The sequence below is a fragment of the Notothenia coriiceps genome, unplaced genomic scaffold, assembly GCF_000735185.1.
Source record: "Notothenia coriiceps isolate Sejong01 unplaced genomic scaffold, NC01 NC01_scaffold00008972, whole genome shotgun sequence".
NCBI lineage: Eukaryota > Metazoa > Chordata > Actinopteri > Perciformes > Nototheniidae > Notothenia > Notothenia coriiceps.
The window spans coordinates 182,467-190,297 of NW_011341673.1; the positions used below are offsets into that span (position 1 = coordinate 182,467).

Consider the following 7,831-nt stretch of genomic DNA (forward strand, 5'->3'; position numbering starts at 1 on the left):
GTTTAGGTTATGGAAGATAAAGCTTACTTGACAAAATATTGGTAAATGTATAAAACGTATAAAGCAGGTGTTCTATTTCCACAGTGGCTTGCATAATATCAGGTTGATCAAATGTGTTCATAACAATTATATTATCAGCTCTGGTCCGAGAGAAATCGGGCAAGTCAATGCATGCAATTCTAAGGACAGCACTTGCAATTATTGTAAAATAAAACAAGTCTTACAAAATCTTTCCACCTTTATGAATCCCTCTATGTTCATTCACTCATTTGTTGTACATTTTAATTCTCTCCATAGGTGGACTATTACAGTGGGTTTAAACTGCCTGTCTTTGCCCAGGAAACATGTTTTACTCTAAGCTGCATACAAGTCAGATCCTGTCAGTGGGTTAGTTTTGTTGAAAGGACCAATTAGTGGGTCCTACCTTAGCCTGCAGCTAAAAGGCCTAATGGTGGGGGCATCCACCTGAGAGGTGCAGAGCTCTCCCCACTGGGCTTTAATTTGAGAGAGGGGTGGGTGGCAGCTTCTGAGGCTTTTACCATTACACAGGACTTCATTGTGGCTGCTGACCGTTTGATCTTAAAATAATTTACTTAATGATCTCACCACGGGAGCAATTGGTGCTGCTCGATTAGTCTGCAAGGTCTAATGGACATGGGAAAGAAAGAAGAGGAGGAGGAGGATGGGAAGGAGGGAGATGGAGAAGGGAGGATTGCACAGTAAGAACTAAATGAATCTGCTATCTAACCTTCGGGAGGTACATAGCATTATTATTATTTTTTGTCAAAGGAAAAAGGTGAAATTCTAACAGTGCTACAGAAACGCAGATGCTGGTATAGCAGCAGTTTAACAAGGCGAAATAACAAAGAAACACCCCTCAGTTGTTAAAATATGACTATTGGACATGAAAGGATAAAAATCATGCAACCTTCTTATTAGTTTAAGACCTTTGCAATGATCTATAAAGGCAAATGCATTGATGTCATATTGTCTGTAACTTCACTAAAAAACATATTTACAGTCATGAACATGATTTTCAATGTAATATTTATGATATTAAGAGCAGAACTATGTTATTTATGTGTTTGGATTTTATTTTACCAAAAAATATATTATAAAGGATTGATTTACTCTGAAATTGCAGAGACAAATGCTCAATAAATTGAGAGTGGTATATGAAAATAAAGGCTACAAGGGGTATATTTAAATTCAATAATTATTTATATAGTACCAGTCTGTAACTCTGTAACAGTAGCAGTAATATAGAGGACACCCTTGAATACTCAGTTCCTTCAATGTGAGTCAAAGTATTATCCAACATATTATGAAGACTAAAGGAGTGAATCGTAAAGAGAGTTGAAAAGGTCATTCCATTTCAGGCACACACTCGGCAACACGACTGAAAGGCCTTCCTGACCTCTGCGCCTAGATAACAAGCCAAAGAGAGAGGGGGGGGGGTTGGTCGGCTCTAATGCGGCCATTAGAAGACAAGATTGTTGTAGTCAGGTGAGTTGGTGCAGTTTGCAGCATTCCCTCTGGCATAGTTTAAAAAGCGGAAAAGGGATGGTGGGGGATTAACACAGATCACTGTTATTAAATCATGCAGGAAGGTTGTTAGTGCACATGAAGTTGTCTGTGACATGTCATGGCAAAATCTGGCTCACTGGCAGGAATAACCCAAATAAATCTCTGAATGGACGGGAAGGCATGGCATAATTAGTGTCATCACATTTAATTACAACCTACATCTGCTTTTTCTTGTCAGCGTTATAACCTTATTAAAAAAAATGCTATAGTGATAGACGAATGATAGCTGCCTGAGCCTATGGAGATTGGAGTTTATTTACACCTGCCAAAAGTCTAAAAGACAGATATGATTGTAATGTAGCATATCTGGACAACTGCAATAGATTCACACAGTCATTAGTCTGTCAGCAAAGCCAGCAGGGAGTAAACAATTCCACCCATTATTTCGCAAACATTAGGGAATAGTAAGTTAAAAACAGACCCTTGATTACAATTTACTCTGCATAATAAAACGATGATCTCTTAAAAGCTTTAATTAAAAATATCAAGAAGATAATGTGCTGGCTCCAGAGGACAAACACTTGAGCTTTGAATGTTTGCACTCTTGATTTTATGCAGAGACTTTTACTGTGACATGAGCAAAGGTCGACCTCTTCACTCTAAAGTGGGCATTTACTACACAGTCAACAGTGCAGTAATTAACAGCCAGTGTAACTGCTGCCAATGCCTTTGCTGGTTGATTTTTTTGTATGTGCTTTGTATTGTTTTTCTTTGGTAATTCAAATGATGAACAATGTAAGAACGGTGCGTTTTACCGAACATGACAAACATTTTACATTTAAACTCAAGGAATTGTCTTTATATTTGTTACATTTAAACTGACAATGATAGTGTGCATATGCTGGAAAAAACATACATGGATGTTTGTATAATAAGACTGTAAGGCCTCAGATGAATTTTAAACATTTATTGACCCATCCCCCCACTGAATGGTACTAATCCTTGTGCCGGGCCCTGCCTCAGACCACGAGGTGTGCATATTAAAAGTTTTTACTGAGGCTCCCTACACCTGTGATCCTGTAACCATTGAGCCCTTGCACCACAAGAACATAAATCACTGCTTGTGAGTGGAATATCTCATAGACAGCCAGCATTCCTCTGCTCGTGTTGGGATTAGGAAATCAAAAGGGCACACGCTCTGCAAATGCTACACAAGGCCCCAAGGAAGCCAGCGTGTTGAGAAACAGCCAAGGAGGCTCACTCCGCTCTGTCATTTATAATGGTGCCGGACTGACAGAAGCCCCTGGGACATTACCGCCACAAGCCCCAAACCACTGACTGTATGTGTCATCCAAACAAGTACAAATTATGGTCTAAACGAAGCGGAAGAGCTACTGCAAATTGCAGGAAACGTTTTTCTGTGTCTTCATTATCTTGTTAATTTTTTCCAGCACCATCTGCCTATGGTGATCAACTTAAGAAGAATTATTTTTCCCAAAGGGACAAGCAAAATATGCCATGTTTACTTGACATGATACATGTAAATACATTTTATTCAATCTGGATTGGTTTGTTGGTCACATACAAAAAAAGCTATATTTCAATACTCATTTCAGAAGTGTTTGTGTGATTAACATTGCACAGAGGACATCCACGATGTGCCCTTCTGTAGTCTATCATGCAGTCTCCAGGAAGGGAAACTGTACTGTGAGAAATCCAAGTATTTGATATGCAAAAACGCTCTCTATGTATCCTCGCCCTCTGTTAGTCAAAACATTGATGAGATAATTTGCATTTATGGAGTGAATGATTACACAAGTACACTATATGGGGAATAAAGGGCCCAGATCAGGTTAAGGCTGAGTGACAGCAGCATTGTCTGGTGGGGCTTCTCTTCATTTTGAGGAGCCCACAGTGAACCCAGGCATTATGGCCATGGGGGCAGTGCCAGTCTCTCAGGATGCTGATTAAGTGGGATAAACCAGCCCCTCAGACACAAGTGGCCTGGCCGTCCTCAGGGGAGTTCTACGTAACCTCCTGGACCCAGCTTCCTCAACAACACACTCACCCCACCCTGCCTCATAGACACATACATACCATGCAAGAGCACAGGCATGCACACACAAAATAAATACAATGGCATTATGTTAATGCCATGGTGTTTATTTTAAATGCACTTTAGCACAGAGAAACTAGAACACAACTACACTTTTCTAATGTCTCAAACCACCAACAGACGTCTACTTTTTGGGATTTATTTTGCTTTGAATGATTTTATAATCTACCATTATTCCATCCATAAGCCACTTAAGGCTAACATTTAAGCCTAAATCACCACATATGCTCTAATACGTAGCCTATGTGTGTGTGAACTAACTAAACAATGGGGATTGTACAACAATTGTAGGGTAATGGGTGCCCTTAAAGCTTTTGTTTCCCAGCAGAGGAGCACTTAAAACAAGCCTTTCAAGATAAGCGGCCGGCTGTTGTACTGAGGCTTCACCGCTCCCCCAGGACCACATATCCATCACCAGATACCCTCGGGTGTGGGCTAACAAATTTGTTCAACCTGGGGCTTACATAACACCCCAAGAGCTTTAGCACTATCTGGACGGATTTTGTGTGATATGCCAACAGAGATCTCATTGCCAGGTTGAGCGCACAGCAGTTCTGTTTTTTAACATTTCATTACAGGGGCGTTTATTCACTAAAGAGCTAACCTTCCCACATGTAGGCTATTATTTGCCACCAACACAGCCAAAAAAGCTCAGCCTACCGTGTGTGTATTTATGGAGACAGGCGAGGCAATGACTTATGACAGAATGACTGACAATATATTATTTCTTAGTCAATGAGATCAATTATTGTATGGACGGGAGGTCGCCAAACAATACGCACGCTGAGCGCTCCCCTGCTCTCTTTCTGTGTTTTTAAGTATGGCTTGCAAATTGATTTATGAACTTTTTGTCAATCACTTGCTTGCAATGTTTTAATATTAGGTCTACAATAATAATTATATTAAATACAACAATGATAATATTAATTTATAACACTACTAATAATGATACTACTATTTATATAAATAATAACAATAAAAGCCTAAGGATGGTTTTGTCGAAATAATATCTATCTATCTCTCTTTCTATCTTTTCAGATCTAGGTTCAAATTGACAAACTGTCTAATTTCCTCGCTGGATCTCCGAGTCCCTTGGACCTACATGAAGGTGTGCCAAAAGAGAAAAGCCAGTGCCCTCTACAGGACGCCTCTGACGGTGACGGCGCGCACTTCCAGAGAAGCATAACCAACTTTATTAGCTCACATTATCCATGGTTTTCTAAGTCAAAATCCGATTCATTTACCATGTATACACACCTTCCCTGAAGTCTTTTTTTATACTTTTCAGACAAGAAAAAACGAACAAAACATTTGGGATCCAAATATGTTTGCCCTCTAGCATCTAAGAGTTTAAGACCACAGTGTTGTGAGATGTTCATATTGTGAAGTCCATTGAAATGAATCTGGGATTTTGTATGCTTTATAAATAAAACTAATATTTTTCTCAGAAGTTATTACCTTAGTCCTGTAGGGGGCAACCTTGGGATTTGGACCTTCTGACATCCCAGGGTCAGATGTTATACAGTATGCACACATAGCATGTGGCTGTCATCAAGAATAAAGTCTGGTTGAATGCTAACTGAATTGGTTGTCCCAGAACTCTGTGCAATAACGATAAAGTTGAAATGTAATCTATAATACATGTTTACTTTATGTACGGAACGACAGGTTGTATTCACATACCTTCAATATATCTGCAAACTCGGAATTTTAAATTCTTTATTGTTGTCACTGTATTGTTAACACATGGGAAATCACTGTTCTGTCAACAAGTTTTCCATTGGGATTCATTTAATTGAGTTAGACATAATTAGCCATATTAAATAAATAAGAAAACATATCATCCTTACCTCTCTTATAATTAAAAACATCACGGGGGAAGATCACTTAGCCTGTAATTGTATGTTTTTACAGTTCACCTCTGATTTCAGCATACAGATATAGCTTGGCTCTGAAACAAAACGATTTCAGACTCCACATATGTGCGTGCTTGCTGCTGCTTGTTAGATTGACTGGCCTGTCATGATGGAGTGTTGTTTTGTTATTCAGTTTGGCAATCAATACAGCATCATCAAGAAAGGTCTGTTGACAGTGCCAGTCATTGATGAGCTGCTTGGTATTACAAATGCACCTATGTGCAATTTTGAAGGCCAAAAGACAAAGTGCAACATGTTTAATTAAAGTACAGACCATTACATCCACAATTTCAACTTCTCAAGTGTCTACACTGCAGTATTAACAGATTAAGTCAACACATATGTTGCAATAGAACAACCATTTTTATTCAAATGACAATGAATGCAGCTGATTTGTGAACTGAATATTTACAGTCAGATTGCACCACATTCTTTCTTGTGGTAGACAAGCAGTGGATAGGGGTATTACTGTAGGCTAGCTCAGCAGTGAAACAAGCCTTGGCAGGAAAATGGTCGAGGCGGCAGGTATAGTGCCAGGTTGTTTCTAAGAAATAGTTTTATGTTGCTTGGTAGGTGCCGTCTGTCTTGTACACTTTAGTGATGTTACAGCTCCTGGATCTGAATCAGCTGGCAGAAAGTGTATTTAGTTAGCTTTATTGTTTGTTGAGAGGGATGCCATATTATGATGAAGAAACATAGGTAAAAAGATAGCTATGGTTCTTACTATAAATGTTGACGTTTCTCTCTCTTTCCATATGATGATGGTTGTGTAATGATCTCACTCCTATTTCCGGCTGGTCTCTTTGGTCTTCAGCAAATTGAATGACTCGTGTTGTCAACCATGTTAACATCTGTGCTGATTTTCAAAGTAAAATGAGCGTGTGAATTACATCAGGAGCCATCTTCATTTTAACTGCTTGAATGCATCGCCTCCAACTTGTTATTAGCACCATAGCAACAGTCAGGCAATCTCCTCACCGTAGGTGGTCTTGTCATTGTTAGTGATGAGGTCCAAAACGGTAGTGCCACCTGCAAACCTGAGGATATTTTTTTACTCTCCTTTCCTTTTTTTTCCTGAGGATGTGAAACGGGTAGGAAAAAAGTGAATTTTCCAGAATTTGTACAAACAGTTACAATGCTTTAGCCAACTTCTGCCTAATGTCCTCTTCCTCTGATATGTTGAAATACTATTGAAAAATACTTAACTTTAAGCATTCACTAAACGATAAAATTAACAGTCAGCTATAAATCTTCAAGCTACTCCAAAGAAGCATTTATTTTTTAAAGAATAAGACAGTCAGACCTCTAGGCTGCTCTGAAATTAGGTGTAGTAAAGGGCCTTGTAAATGGCAGTTGCTGGGTACAGTGCTCTGCTGCTAAGACAACCGACAAACTATCCACAAACACATATATCACATACATTTTACTGCTGTCTGAGGCTCCATTACAAGGGCCCCTTCACGTCCAGTCCTGTTACAAAGGGGGCAAATGTGTCATAACGGGGCACAGATTTTCACCTGTTGAAACCAGCAACGTTTGAAATAGTGAAACCATAGCAGATACTATTGTATCATCAAATGCACATGCAATTGAGCATAACCTTCAAATAGACCTGTAGTTTAATGTCTCTTTTCAATAGTATAAACATAATTTTTCCTTTGATGCATTATTTCGATTCTCAGCTCAACTATTCTTTGATCTTTACTAAAGTAGCCTACACTTTATTCAGACATGTCATATTAGTCAAACCTTAAACACTAAAGTTAAAAAAGGCTGCATACATGTCTTAGATTACTTACCAAGGCTGATCAAATCAAACTATTTAACATACAGTCACAAAGCTGTGAAAATACATACTTGAAAATTATGTACTGCCTCCTTTTCAACTTTGTGCTGACACAAATGTTATTTTTTTGGTTAAACCCTTAAGAAAGTTAACATCCTTTACATTTTGGTCAACTAAATAATTTAAAATAGTATAGTTCATGACTTTCATAACGTTTAAGAGAAAAGGTGGGAGAAGTATACTCAGATCTTGTACTTAAGAGTGTAGGAATACTCTGTGACAAATAAAGCCCTGCATTGCAAATGTTACTTAAGTAAAATTCCAAAATATTAGCATCAAAATATACGTAAAGTTCCAAAAGTAAAAGTACTTATTTGGTCCATTTCAGAATAATATATATGATATGTTTTGATTATAATTATTGATCATTAGTGTTATCAAAGCTGGTAAAGGGTTTACTGCAGGGTCAGGGGCTGTTCTAGGGGG

At 38.5% G+C, this 7,831-nt stretch overlaps 1 protein-coding gene across 1 annotated transcript in view; it reads right to left on the reverse strand.

Moving 5' to 3' along the window:
- The window catches only part of hacl1 (2-hydroxyacyl-CoA lyase 1), a 187,959-nt gene that overhangs the window by 151,509 nt on the left and 28,619 nt on the right, over positions 1 to 7,831 (reverse strand). The gene's annotated exons all lie outside the window — the stretch shown is intronic.